Consider the following 15213-nt stretch of genomic DNA (forward strand, 5'->3'; position numbering starts at 1 on the left):
TATTTGACTTCACTTATGTTGACATGATTGCGTGTGGCGCAGCAGATTGAGGGGAGGTCTTCCCCTGAGTGTGGGTGGCACTGCCCAATGGGCTGGGGGCCTAGATGGAATAATGGGTGGGTGAAAGAGGAAGCGGTGAGAAGAAACTCAGTTTGTTTCTTCCTGGGTGAAGGTGCCTCTGCACTCACCTAGAATATCAGACTTTAGCTCCTTTGCTCTTCTAACTGCACTCTCGCCAATGAGTCTCCAGGGAGCTTTTTGGCCTTTCTATCGACTGAGATTGCATCACTGGTCACTCCTATTCTAACTCTCTAGCTCTTACACCACTCAACCACTTTCTGGTTCCTCTGACTCTTTGGGTAATGGCAGTCAATTGAGACTACAGTGCTTCTGAGTATAAGCCAATTTGATACATCCCTTTAAAATATACATATTTTATAAATTCTGTAACTCTAGAGAACCTTAACTAATATACCATCTAAAAACTCTACTTCCCAGCCTTCTTTATGGCCAGGTATGACCATGTAGCTAAGTTTATACCAGTGGAATGTGAAAGGAAATCGCATATGAGATTTTGGTCTTAAAATCAGCATACTCTAGAGATCCTGCATACCCATGTTTATTGTGGAACAGTTCACAATAACCAAGTCAAGGAATCAGCCTAGGTGTCTGTCAAAAGATGAATGGATAGATAAAACACAATGTGCACAGTAGAGTATTATTCAGCCATAGAGAAGAATGAAATCATGGCATTATCCAGAGAATTGGGTTGAACTGGAAAGAATCCTGTTAAGTGAAATAAGCCAGATACAGAAAATGAAGCATCATATGTTTTCTCTCATATGTGGAGTTTAGAAACAACAACAGCAGCCTGAGTGTAAAAGGAGTACAATTAGAGAAGATAAATGGTATCCGGGCAGAGGAAAGGGGAAGGTAATCGTGGAGTGGAAATGGCCTCTATGAATATGCCACAAAGAAAGCCAATATTCTGTACAGTTAATATACACCCATAAGAAAAATCAGGAAAAAGAAAGAAACTTTGGTCTTACTTCCTTAAAGTATAATTGAGAAGCTGGGTCTTACTTTTCCCAAATTTGCTTACACTGTATTTGATTACTTTTTATCATACTAGGTTTCTCTACTTTTCCTGAATCAGAACATGCAAAGAAGGGCATTCTTGTAAGAAAACAAATGTTCTGGAACTTAGAACAAAAAAGCTGTATTAAAAGTGTACTCATTATAGCTGGGTGTGGTGGCGCACACTTGTAATCCCCGTGCTTGGGAGGCAGAGACAGGAGGATTGCTCAGGTTCAAAGCCAGCCGCACTGGTTTAAGAGACCCTGTTTCCAAATAAAAATATAAAATAGGTCTGGGAGTGTAGCCCAGAGGTAGAAGGGTTTCCAGGAACCCCAGTACCACCAAAAAAAAAAAAAAAAGTGTACTCATTATATCATCATGCATTTTTCCAGTCCAGGTAAGCCTATATTTATACTAATTTACTCTCTGTACTCATTATGAAGCAATATGGGATGGATATTAAGAGATTACCTCTGTGATCAAGTCCCAGATCCATTATTTCTTGTCTGAATAGCATTAGTCAAGCCTCATTTCCTCATTGGTAATATATGAAATCACAATAGATGCACTTCATTGGGTTGCTGTGAGGATTAAATGTAATAATTCATACATGAAAAGATATTGTATAAGCAATATCCATAGGACAAAGTAAGAAAGGACCTTTATTTTGTTTTATTGTACATTTAAAGTTTATTCAGTAGAAGATCTTTCCCTGCCTATGAATGAAAAATCAGATGGTTTAATACTTCTGATTATCCTTAGGTAATAAAAAGTTATAAGACCACATTAAGCTGGAAAACATAACCTCATTTTAATATTTAGGATGTCATGTCCCATGTAATAAATAATAAAAGCTTCTAGTTTCATCCAGTCCCCTGGCTGGGGTCTTCTCAGGGAAAACTAGACCTGGAGACATTTTTGTCTTCTATTACCTCACTTAACCCTCCAAACTTGCTCTTCCAATCAATAGCCATCTTCTCAGCAACTGAGATGGGAGAAAAAGTAGGAGAGGGATGTTGGAAAATGACTTTCCACTTCCTGGGCTTGGCAAATGTTTAAAGGAGCCCCTTTTCCCCGTGTCTCAGAGTCCCCGCCATGACATTCAACCACATTCTCCATATTGGGGCAACATATTTTCCTCTGGTTGCTTCCTCCCCAAACATGGGTGTGTGCACACACCTATGTTCAGTTGTCCACTCCACATAGCACCTCTATTGCAGGCTCACTGTTCCTTCAGGCAGCCCCGAGGCCAGGATTTAAGAAGGCTCCAAGCCTCTATAGGGCTTTAAGTTCCTTCACCACGTTCGTCCACACTTGGATGGATTCTTTGTGCTGACAGACTTTGGGGATACAGGTTGATTGTACAGCACCAGCAACACCAGTGAAAGCTCTGCTTATGACTTCTGGTCCACCCCTCTCTCTGGCCCTCTTGATTCTCCACGTGCAGTTCAAACAGCAGTCCACTGAGTTGCTGCATGGCAGAGGACACATGCCCAGCTTTGGTCAGTCCCAGAGAAACCTTTCCTTGAGATAAGGAAGCATGCCTGCCACACCCCTTGGGCACCTGTGAGAAAAGATCTTTAGCATGTCTCTTTCCATATATGCTTTCTTAAAAAACGCTCCATGAATTCAGTTCTTTTGTGAGCAGTCACCCACTGCATAATAAGGTTTCTGTCAACAATGGGCTGCATGTATGATGTGGTCCCATAAGATTTTAATGATGCTGAAAGAGTATTGCTTAGTGATGTCATAGCACAGCACATTAATCACGTATTTGTGATGGAAACATAAACAAACCTACTGCACTGCCAGTCATATAAAAGTACAGCATATCCAATTACACATAGTACCTAATGCTAAAATGTTAATAAATGACTCTATTACTTGTCCACATATTTACTATACTATACTTTATATATTGCTATTTAATTTAAGTTTTTGTGGTACTGGGGATGGAAACCAGTTGCATTCTACATTTAAGCTCCTCCTCCAGCCTTAATTTTTAATTTTTATTTGGAAACAGAGTCTTACTAAGTTGCAGAGGACATGTTGGTAGTTTGCAATAAACAAGTGGAACCAAAATGGGGGAGAACACAGAAGAATTACTTCTGTTACAGATACCCTTAAATAATTTGACATTGTGGAATATCTTTTCCTGTTAACTTTCAGAGTAAGGAAGACATTTCATCTATTTGGAATGGATTAGCTGCAGTCTGCTAAAGCAGAGCAATATATTTGTGACCTGTCATTGCAGGTCAGTGATGCTTTGAAACTGAGCCACGCTGAGCACAGGTGTGTGAGACAGAAATTCTGTCCTGTGAGGTAATGGTGAGTGTACAGGACTACAGTGCTGAATAGAAAGGAAAATGTGAAAAGATTAACCATTTGGCAATAGAGTGACTATCACTTCCTTTTGCAGATGTAGTACATTCTTCTTTATTGCCTTTTAAAAGTATCTTTCAAGCTGGGTGTGGTGGTGCACGCTTGTTATCCCAGCATTGGAGAAGGTGAGACAGGAGAACTGCGGTTATTTGACAACCTCAGCTACTTAATGAGACCCTTTGCAACACAATGAAACCCTGTTTCAAAACAAAGAATAAAAAATAGGGTTGGGGGTATAGGTCAGAGGTAGAATGCCCCTGGGTTCCATCCCAGTACACAAAAATAAAAAAAAATATCTTTCACCGTGTGTGTGTGTGTGTGTGTGTGTGTGTGTGTGTGTGTAAATATTATGTTGTTAGTTTGAAAATTAAGGGCCAAACACAAAGTTAGCCATTTGAGGAAGGGCAGAATCGTCCCCATTTGATTAAGTCTCCCAGGTCATTTGAATAGCCTCTCAATCATATCCTTGATGGTTGACTAGACACCTTTGGAAGTCAGTGGGCAACATCCTGAGTCCTGGGAAACTTTGTACATTAGGGGCATCTGACAGAGCTATGGAGTTGAGTACCAGACATCAAGAAGGCATTTGGTTGTATGGAATGAGTTGCAGTGTACCATTTTTTACTTTGACCTCAAAACAAAGTACTTCTATGGGATGTAATGAGTATCTTCAACTGACATGGCAGCAGAATGTCTACCTATAGACTATACCATTGCATCCAGAATCTTGGTGGTAATAACATTGAACATGCCTGGCTCATGAGCTTGTGTTTCACTATAGGATGAAGTTGTGGGAAGTCTGATGGGGAAAAATTGGTGATAGTATCTTCACATACAGACATTTCTCAATTTAGAATAGTTTGACTTACTGATTTTTTCAACTTTACACCAGTGTGAAAGCCAACCCATACAACTGTTCTATTTTTTTTATTTTAGTTACACAAGATAGTTAATACCTAATTTCAAAATAGGCTTTGTGTTAAATGATTTTGCCCAACAGTAGTCTAAAAATGTAAGTACAGTAAGCATGTTTAAGGTAAGCAAAGTTAAACTATGATGTTTGGTAGGTTAAGTGCAATTAAAATACATCATCAAATTACGATATTTTCAACTTACAAGTGGCTTGTAACTCCATTCAAAGTCAAGAAAGATATATGTTTTCTTTGTGGTTGGCCATATTTGCAAAGGGAAGAGGCTCAATCTTCTACCTGGTGGGTAAAGATATAGCTGCTGCATTATATGGGAGGCCCAAATTGGGGAGAATGTTTAGAAAATAGCAACTTAATCCCCTTCACTGAGAATAAACCTCCAGACATCTTCCAGGGTGAGGGATGGATGGGCTAAGGATATAATTTCTTCTTAAACAGATTTCAGTCTGGTCCTCCTCATCTTAGTTTTCCTCTCCTTTAACCTTCTGTACTAAATTTGCATGATGGAGTACTACAGTGACCAGGATTCCATCCTTTGGATATTTTTCTGTATAAATATAGCTTTATTCTCAGTTTCCCCACTGGAAGTTTGGAATTTTGTTTTCTTAGGTCTGTTAAGTGACTTACTGCTGATCAGTTTTTCAACTTCCAAAATACTATTGTTTTCTCCTATTCTTCTAGTCCTCGCAGTCTTAAAGCAAAGGATCTCCTATTTTTATAAGGTTCCAGAGAGAAGAAAATTAAATGCTCATGTTCAATCCACAACTTTAACTTGAAAGGTTAAACACATTTTCCGTTGTAAAGAGTCCCATTCTGCTGTGAAGCATTTTTTTATTAATCTGCCTTTTAGAAGATTTCTTTTCTTCAAATATTTCAGTGCATTACATACCAAATTGGATCCTAATCTGTGTGTTGATAAGAATCTTAAAATGTAACGAATGAATTGCTAGGTGTGGTGGTGCATGCTTGTAATCCCCGTGCTTGGGAGGCAGAGACAGGAGGATTGCGCAGGTTCGAAGCCAGCCGCGCTGGTTTAAGAGACCCTGTTTCCAAATAAAAATATAAAATAGGTCTGGCAGTGTAGCCCGGAGGTAGAAGGGATTCCAGGAACCCCAGTACCACCAAAACAATGTAATGAATAAATATTTTTATATTTTTATTTGTAGTACCCATCAATAATACATATTAAGTGCTCAATAAATGTTGGCTATAAAGAAATATGTGATCAGTAATACACCTTTTTAAAAAACTAAACACTATTCAGATATATTTTCTACTGACTAAAAAAAATTACAATTCTTCCTTATCAATTGCTTTCTCCTCAAACTAAAATCGAAAACCTGTCAGCTTTTGCATCAACACATAGCCATCAAATAGAGCAAGTTTTGGATTGACTGCCATCTGGTGGCACTTCAAGAAACTAACTTCTTTGTCAGCTTGATATGCTATTACCTCAATGGTTCAACAGCTATTATACCTGTCTATCTTCTTAATTTTCTTAATTTCTCATATATAACTTTTGCAATCAGAGAAAATCTATAATTTTTAAAGTAAATCAGTAAGTTTCAATATAAGACAGTAGGAATCTGAACAACAATACAAATACAATATGTTGCTAATGTATGCTTTATTTTTCTATTACTCGGTTTGATTCAGCTGATGTATTATAACCCCCAAACAAGTTGTTTATAATTCAAATTGTAAATAAGTATTGAAGTTATTTATAATAGAAAATCCATTTTCTTTAATGTACCAAAAATAAAAAATTGGGTTTCTTTTGCTCAAGTTCAAAACAAATTTGAAATATTTTTCTTTTTCTTGTGTTTTAAACAGTACTGAGAATTGAACCCAGAGGCTCTCTACTTCAGAGTTATCCTCCTACCTCAGTCTCTCAAGTCTCTGAGATTACATGTGTGCTCCACTGTACCTGACTCAAATTAGAATCCCCCCCCCCCAGTACTGGGGATTGAACCCAAGGGCATTCTACTTCTGGGCTATGCCCCAAATTCCTATTTTTAACTCTTTATTGGAAACAGGGTCTCACTAAGTTGTGGAGGGCCTTACTAAGTAGATGAAGTTGGTCACGAACCTGTCATCCTCCTGTCTCAGCCTCCCAAGTACTGGGATTACAAGCGTGCGCCACCATGCCCAGCTTGAATTAGAATCTTTATTTAACATGTAGCCGAGCATGGTGGTGCACGCTTGTAATCCCCGCGCTTGGGAGGCGGAGACAGGAGGATTTCACAGGCTCGAAGCCAGCCTTGCTGGCTTAAGAGACCCTGTTTCCAAATGAAAATATAGAAATAGGTCTGGGAGTGTAGCCTGGAGGTAGAAGGGCTTCCAGGAACCCCAGTACCACCAAACAAACAAACAAACAAACAAAAACAACAAAAACTTTAACATGTAGGCTTAAACATGTTCATTCAAACAAAGATCTATAAAGTGTGCAAAATAAACTTTCCTGGATTATATTCTTAATGAAAACATTCAAGTTTGTTCCCATCTTCCTTGTTGCCAGTTGTGTTTGTCATTCCCATGCTGTGAGTAGATGAGGGTACCCTGTTTACACAAAAGACAAAGATGGGAAAGATACTTTTCTCGTCTCATCCGCCCCCAAAAGCAGAAATAGGCTTCACCACATGAGTTAACCAGTCTGGGCCCAGAGTCTTTTTGGTTACCACTCAGCAAGAATTGGTTATTTCTATGAACCAGTAACTATATGTTTTCCCTTCTCTTCTCTCCCTTGTTTTTCCTCTCACCATTTCTCCAAATAAATATTTTCATTGCCATTATCCTGATCATGCTTTTGACTATTTTATATCAGGCATGCCAGAAGAAGATAACTTTCCTTTAGTTTTATAATAGGTGGGATCGAGAGGAGCCCCACCTGAGCCTGGTGTAGAGAACTGCACATCACCCAGAGATCATAGACACAGAGCTGGGTGCACCAGCTGAATGGGACCTGGGATTGTCTCCACTGGGGAAGAGGTGAGTATGTTTTATGTGTAAGAAGAAGGCTATTCATGGATATGTTGCTTCACCAGATGTGTAGCAGAGATTGCTATTTGCCATAATATCTAATCTCTCTTTCTTCAATAGCAATGGACTTTCCTATTCACAGTTAACTGTGCATGGAACTCAGCTATCTTCTCCAGCTTCTCTTTAACTAATGTGTGGTTATGTATCTGTGTTTCTACAGATGAGATATAAGCAGAAATAATGTGTATGCCTTTATGGTGTGACTCTAAAGAAAAATACACATTAGTCCTTCACATGTTTTCCTCTTGCCACTGTCTGGAATGAACCTGAAATGCAGAGTTGTCTGGAATGTGGGGATGAGGACAACCTACAAGTAACAGCGGCACAATACGATGGAAGGAAACTGGGCCCTTGCTGCCTTTGCATTACAGAATCATGCTTTTGCTGCAGAGAGAATTAATCTCTCTCACATTTAAGGCACTCATATTTAAAGACTTTTTCATACGCAGATAATTTTTTACTCTAAAATGCCCAAGAAAGAGGCAGATCCCCAAAAGGTGAAATTTAATAAAATCTGAGGGATTGGAGTGTGTGTGGGGGGGATCAGAGGAAGTAAAGTTTAATCTCCAGTCTGATGAGTTAAAGAAATTAGGTAAGAAATGACCTAAAATGCGAACTGGCATAGAATATTGAGGTGTTGAGACAGCTCCTAGTCACCACTGCCTCCTGTGAGAAGATAGAAAACCAGCCAAGTTAAGTACTTATGGCACTCTGATGGCAGCTTGGCCCAAGCCAAAGCTATGAGGATTGTTTATATATAGCATTACAAGTTACCAGGGAGGAATGAGGAGATTCGACAAACAATAATAAAGCTAGACGAGGCAAGTGTAATCTGCCCGACTGCCCTGTATGGCCAGTGTGAAACCTGATGATTCCTGGCGCATGACAGGTGTACACTACTGAGCGCTAAATAAAGCGAGCCACCCTTACATTGCAGTGGAACCCAATGTTTCAGAACTGATGGATTGCTTGTCACATGATCTGGGAGAGTTTCATTACATTGTAGACCTGGCAAATGCCTTTTCTTCTTTGATATTACTCCAGAAAGCCAAGAACAATTGACTTTTACCTGGGAGGAGTGGTAATGGACCTTTGTGATATTGCCTTAGGAATACCTGCATAGTCCCACCTTATGCCACAGTCTGGTGGCACAGGATTTAGCCTCCTGGAGGAAGCCTGAGGCTATACAACTGTTCCATTATATCGATGATATTATGCTAACTTCTGATTCTCTTGCAGAGTTAAAAGCAGCTGCATGTAGCGTCTGAGCCACTCTCCAGAAATGGGTGTTGGGCTGTGAACAAGGACAAGGTCCTGGGACCTGGGTATTCTGTCAAATTCTTGGGAATTGTCTGGTTGGGTAAGACAAAGGTGATAGGACACAAGATTATCCTTGACCAGACATGGTTAAACACTTAAAGATATATCTGGATCTTTTGGGGTTTGGGCAAATGTTTATAGCCTACTTTGTTACACTTATGCTCCCCTTATGTCATCTTACCCAAACGAGGGCAGCTTGGGATTGGACCCCTGAATGGAAACTGCGTTTACTGCTACCAGGAAGGCAGTGAAGGCAAGTGTGGTGGCTCATGCTTGTAATCCCAGAATTCAGGAGGCTGAGACCAGAGGATGGCGGTTTGCGGACAGCTTTAGTGAGGCCCTCCACAACTTAGTAAGGCCCTGTTTCAAAAATGAAGAATAATCTGGGGGTGGTGGTGCACGCTTGTAATCTCTGCGCTTGGGAGGGTGAGAAAGGAGGATCCACAGGTTCAAAGCCAGCCTCAGCTACTTAGTGAGGCTCTTGGCAACTTAGTGAGATCCTATTTCCAAAGAAAATATAAAATAGGTCTGGGAGTATAGCTCAGAGGTGGAAAGCCTCTGGGTTCTACCCCCAGTACCACCAAAAAAAAAAAAAAAAAATAGAAGAATAAAAAATAGGGCATGGGGTGTAGCTCAGGGGTCGAATTCCCCTGGGTTCCATCCCCAGATCCAGGAAAAAAAAAAAAAGAAGGCAGTGGAACAGGCACAAACTCTGTGGTAGTAGACCCTGCTCTCCCTCCCTTTCCTGCTAACCATCCAAGTGCATGTTGCAGGCTTTCAATGGGGGTCATGGCAGAAACAAGGTGCCAGGAAAACCTTGATTGGGTTTTGGTCACAGCTCTGGAAAGGGGCAGAGGTACACTACTATCTCATTGACAAACAGAGCTATAGATGCTGCCCTCTTAGCTTATGAAGCCATTACAGGTATTGGGCCAGTGATAGTGCAGAGTACCTACCTATTAAAGGCTGGTTATGGCATTGGAATTGTGCCCCTGGACAGGGATAGCACAAACACTCACTCTGACCGTGTAGGGCACATTTTTAGAACAACAAGTATGGTTCTCTGGTGGTCCTTTGTCTGAACAGATACATACTCTGTTGGGGCCAGTATATTTCTGAAAAATAGCTACACCAGAGCCCATGGAAGTGGGAGACACCCCAAGTTCCTGTGAGGAAGGGAAAGCCCCAGTACCCACAGAAGCATGGTATACCAATGGCTCCTGTCATGGGCAGCCATACACGTGGGCCGCTGTGGCTTTACAGCCTGCCACAGAAACCTTTTGGAATGAAACTGGTGCTAGGGTGGGGGGGAGGGGGGGATAACCTTGTGGATGCCTTGAAGGGCAGCATGAGACTGGTTATTTGGGCACTGCCTGTTAGAGGGCATGAGTATGTAGAAGGACCTGTATTCTAGGCATAGGCCTTCACAGACTCCTGGTAATGGTGCTGCCAATGTTTTGGCGCAAGTTTGGGCCCTTTGACTGCCCCCAGATCCCTTGTTGGTAGCACTGTGTTCACCTAAGAAGTTAGGACATGTAGGTGCCTGTGCCATGGGGCTCATAGCACAGTGGTGGGGATTGCCTCTTACCCATGCTCAAGCACAAAACCCTGTATAGCAGTGTCCTTGGTGTGTAGAACATTGCCCACAGTGGCACAAGCTTCCTACAACTCTGGGACAAATGACAGGTTGACTATATGGGACCACTGTCAAGAAATCATTCTGACAGCTGTAGATATGGCAACGGACTTAAGTTTTGCTTATTCTGTGGTACAGGCTATTTAAGTCTTACAGGAGGACCTACTTACAACCTGGTAAGACTCACTGGGCTCCTTCTGGAAATGGGTATTGACTATTCATCTATGTGGATGGAGAACTAATAGTTACCTGTTGCACTCTATTGCTATTATGGTCTTTGGGCCCAATTGCAACACTCTCTGGGTCAAGAGGTGTTGGGTGCACTGCCACCCTGGAGTGTGTACTTCCCAGAGGAAGTACAGGCCAGTGCTAAGGACGCTAATCATCTTGCGCAGCTGCAGATGTGGTTTAGTTATATAAATGTGACTGGACAAAACACAACATGCTACAATGGCAGAGATGTGTGCCATTTTGCCTAGGAACTTATATAGGGACCAAGTCTGTAGAATAAAGCTGCTGCTGTTGTTCTCCTGATGACGACTCTGCATGCTTTCTTCTCTTTGGAGATCTCACCACTGGAACTTCCCCTGCAAATACATCTGGCCTCTGACACCTGGGGTAGTGGGCAACCAGAAGCTGACATGAGAAGGCCTGGGGGAAATCCAAAATCAACAGCAGTATTGCAAGCCTACCTATGTCTTATGTCAGGGTTGAAGGACCAGGAAACCCGGCAGGGGAGAGGGGTTGATGAAAACGAGATCAGTCTGGCAGCCCCTCAGGCACTAGCTTCTCCTCTCACTCCAAGTCCCAGAGCTGGAGGATTATGAACTGGGCAGTTGGTTTCCTCCAAAGCTGTTTCTTCCTAAGAGATTAAACACAAAACCCTGAGCAGGGCAGCTGCCTGTTCAGCAACAAATGGAAGTGATTAGCAGTTTTTCTGTGGTTACTGGGGCTCGCTGGCTTTCTTGTTAAGTTCATCTGGAGGATTACACATGGCTCTTCCCCAGTTCACATCACTGGGCACTCCATGGACACATGAGCTCACAGGTCAGAATAACCTGGCACCTGTGGAAGAGCAGCCATGACAGTAAAAATTAAAAATATCAGTGACACAAAGAAAACTTATCTCCAGAAAGAAAGAATAGGTTGTCTTCAAAAAACCAACAGTTTTATTGACATTAGAGTTTTCAAAGCAACATTAGATACAGAAAAAAAAAACCCAAAGTATTATTTTTAAATAATTGAAGGAAAAGACATTGGAACCTGTTGAAAACATTAAAACTAGAGAAGATTTGTATGCATTTCCCTTGAAATTACTATTAATGTAACACAAAGGCTTCTGGTCAATGCAATAAGAAAAGAAAAAGATAAAAGGGATATGAGGGCAGGGAGGATAGAGCTAACACTGTTATTATTTGCTAAACTATGACCATTGATTTTAGGGAAAAAAGTACCTAAATGATGCTAAAAGTAAATGGCTATATATATAAATAAATAGAATAATTAAAACTTATAGGAAGTCAGACATGGTGGCACACACTTGCAATCTCAATACTGAGACAGGAGGATCACAGCCAGCCTCAGCTGCTTAGTGAGGCCCTCTGCAACTTAGTGAGACCCTGTTTCAAATTTAAAAAGTATTTTAAAAATGGAGCTGGGGTGTAGTTTGGAAATAAAATATCCCTGGTTTCAATCCCCAGTGCTGCAGAAAAAAAATTATAGGAAAACTTAAGAGCTAAAATCAATGGTATTTTTCACATCACAAATAAGAACGTAAATAAAAAAATAGACCAGTAATAATGGTATTAAATAATGTGCCATTCATAATGGCAAAACCCTGTTTTATGTCTAAGAATTAATCAAAATAGTATAAGATCTTTATGAAGAAAATTGTAAAATTTTAAAAACATAAAAGACAATCTGAATAAACAGTTCTCTTTCACAATAGAATGGCTTAAATAATTTCTCTCCAAATTTATCTAGCTAATAAATTTAAACTTGAACTAATTTACTAAAAAATTTGTTGTTTGCGGGGGGGGGGTGTGATTAAACCCATGAATTTCTCTCATGCTAAGCATGTGCTCTACTAGAGATCTATATCCCTAGCGCTTTGGTGGATTTTTTTTAGGGGCCAATAAAATTTTTTTGAAATGTATGAGAAAGATAAAAATTCAGAAACGGTCATGAAAATGAAGATCGAAAAAAAATTTAATAAGATATTAAGACAGATTGCAAGGCTGAGCAATAAAAAGTGTGGAAAATAAGTAAGACATCACAGATCAATGGAATATTACAGGGTGCTCAGATACAGACCCAAAAATATGGAAATAAATGTACATGTGGCATTATGCAGCAAAGAGAAACAACTTAGAAACAAATGGCATTCTTCTCTAGAGAAGTCATATAACTAGTAGAGCCTAGAGTAATTTACTAACCTTGGTATCTAAAATATATAATCTAGCGACATTATATAGAAAAAGGGCAGGTACATTTTTCTACTGGGGTAAATAAGAAAACAACCAATTCTAAAACGTCTCCATTAGGCTGTTTCATACTGAAGTATTCAGAGACACATTCCCTAGCACTTGTTTGACCATTTTCTTAGGCAAGAGGTGCTAGTGTCATTGGGATTTCTTCTTTCATGGCATGTGGCAGGTTAGAGCAGAGTCAACATTTTGAAGCATTTAAGTCTCCTGCATACTGGTCAAACACATAGTCACAGGAAAGTACTAGATGCTGAGATATTTCCTGAATGTCCTAGGCATGTTTCCAGCTCAGGGCCTTTTCACTTGTTGCATGTTCTATCGAAACTTCTTCCAGATATGCTCACAGTTCTTTCACTTCTTCAGGTCTTTGCTCGAATGACACACCATAGAAAAGTCTCCACAGCTACTTAAAATTGCAACTCCCATCTACACCTGGGCACTCCCTGCTCCCCTTTGCTGTTTTTGTCTATATTATAAATTTTGCTTACTTCTTTTGTTAATTGTCTTTACTACACTTCTTAAATCTAAACTCCACTAGGCAAAATAATTTTTGCTGCTTTATTCACCGCTCATTTCTTGCATGTAGAAGGTGTTTAATAAATGTCTGTTTAACGAATGAAGACTTATTATATTTTAGCATTCCTTTAGGTATAAATAATAGCACTAAGGTATTATTTTCTGAAGTTCTATGTGACAAGCAACCAAATATGCAGACTTTTCAGGTATAAAACCATTATTTTCATTGTATATTATCAATCCTTGACAATGAATCTTCTTTGCCTAAAAGTTAAGCTATATGTCATGTATAAAACCAAAATGTTTAGTTATAACAATTTTAACTAGTGCTTTGTAATGTGGATGCTGTATTCAGGGAGGCATTTTTTTTTTTTTTTTTTTTTTTTTTTTTAGATAGAAAGGTATTTTCCAGGGGAGAGAGATGAGATAGCAATCCCCACTAACCTCTCTGTGGTTATATGTCAGGGCTCCAAAGTCTTATTTTCTGAAGAGAAAGTGAATAAATTTGTCTTTGGCAAAAGAGTTATCAGTTCAAGAGTTGGGCCTTTTTAAATTTATGTACTAATAAGCCTTATTTTATTAACACAAAGGTAAGTCTGTGGTCATGAGGTTAAAAAAAAGTACAGTCCACCTAGGAAGAAGCAGATATTAGGAGACATTGGTGGTAGATTTCTAATAGTTACCTCTCTCTACTAGAAAATTGTAGGTCCTCACCACTTGAAGGTGACCTTGTATAAGTTAATTTTTTAAAATAATTACTCTGAATAACAAGTAGCCCAGTGGCTTACAGCAATAGACTTTGTTTTCCTCACAGATCTGTAGGCCAGCTATATAGGGGCAAAGTTTCAACCCTTCTATGGTTCCTGGCTAGGTCTGAAATAAAAACTGATAAAGACAGACAGGAGGAAAATATAACAAATTTATTAGATAAAATTTTTATGCGCCAGAGGAGGAACGCTTTAGAAATGTAAATGCAAAGACCCAGGAAAAATTGTTCTTTTTTTTTTTTTTTGCAGGTTTGGGGATAGAACTCAGGGGCATTTGACCTCTGAGCTACATCCCCTGCCCCTTTTTTTTATTATTTTATTTTGAAACAGGGTCTGACTGAGTTGCGGAGGGCCTCACTGAGTAGCTGAGGCTGTCCGGAACCACAATCGTCCAGTCTCAGCCTCTCGAATGCTGGGATTACAAGAGTGTGCCACCACGCCTGGCTAAAATTTTCCTTTTTTTATGGTCAGGTTTGACAAAGAATGAACAGTGTGAGAAGTGTGACCAGAAAGAATGTGAACTAATGGTAATAGACTAACAAGGAGAATTTATTTATGGACAATCTGTACACAGAAAGGTAGGGCTAATAGTTGTAGGTTTTATGGCTCGTTTAGGGGGAACAGGATTCTAGTTGCTATGACCTACCTTTAGGAAGACACATTCTAGTTTCTATGACTCGCCACGGGGAAAACAAAAGAAGAAAGAAGGAAAGAGGAAGGTAGAAAAGCTTTTTCTCCTTAAGCACCTTTCTTTAGTTTCAAGCATTCAACAAGCCAAACACCTTGCTTGGCTATTATATTTGGAGCTGGGATAGCTGTACTCCAGGATGTGAATTTCCTGGACCTCTGGTATAGTCTTTATTTCTCCTTGCTGGGTATAAATTTCCAGGCTGTCATGGTTTTTATTGTTTTGAGGCTTTAAAAAACAGTAATTATTTCATTTTCTTTTTTCTTAAATAGTTTTAATGAGAAATCTATGAAAATGCTCATTATTCTTCCTTTGTATGCAATATGTTCTTTTTTTTTCTCCCTCAGGTTGCTTTTAAGATTTTATCCATTTT

This window comes from Muscardinus avellanarius (genome assembly GCF_963383645.1).
Source record: "Muscardinus avellanarius genome assembly, chromosome: 14".
NCBI lineage: Eukaryota > Metazoa > Chordata > Mammalia > Rodentia > Gliridae > Muscardinus > Muscardinus avellanarius.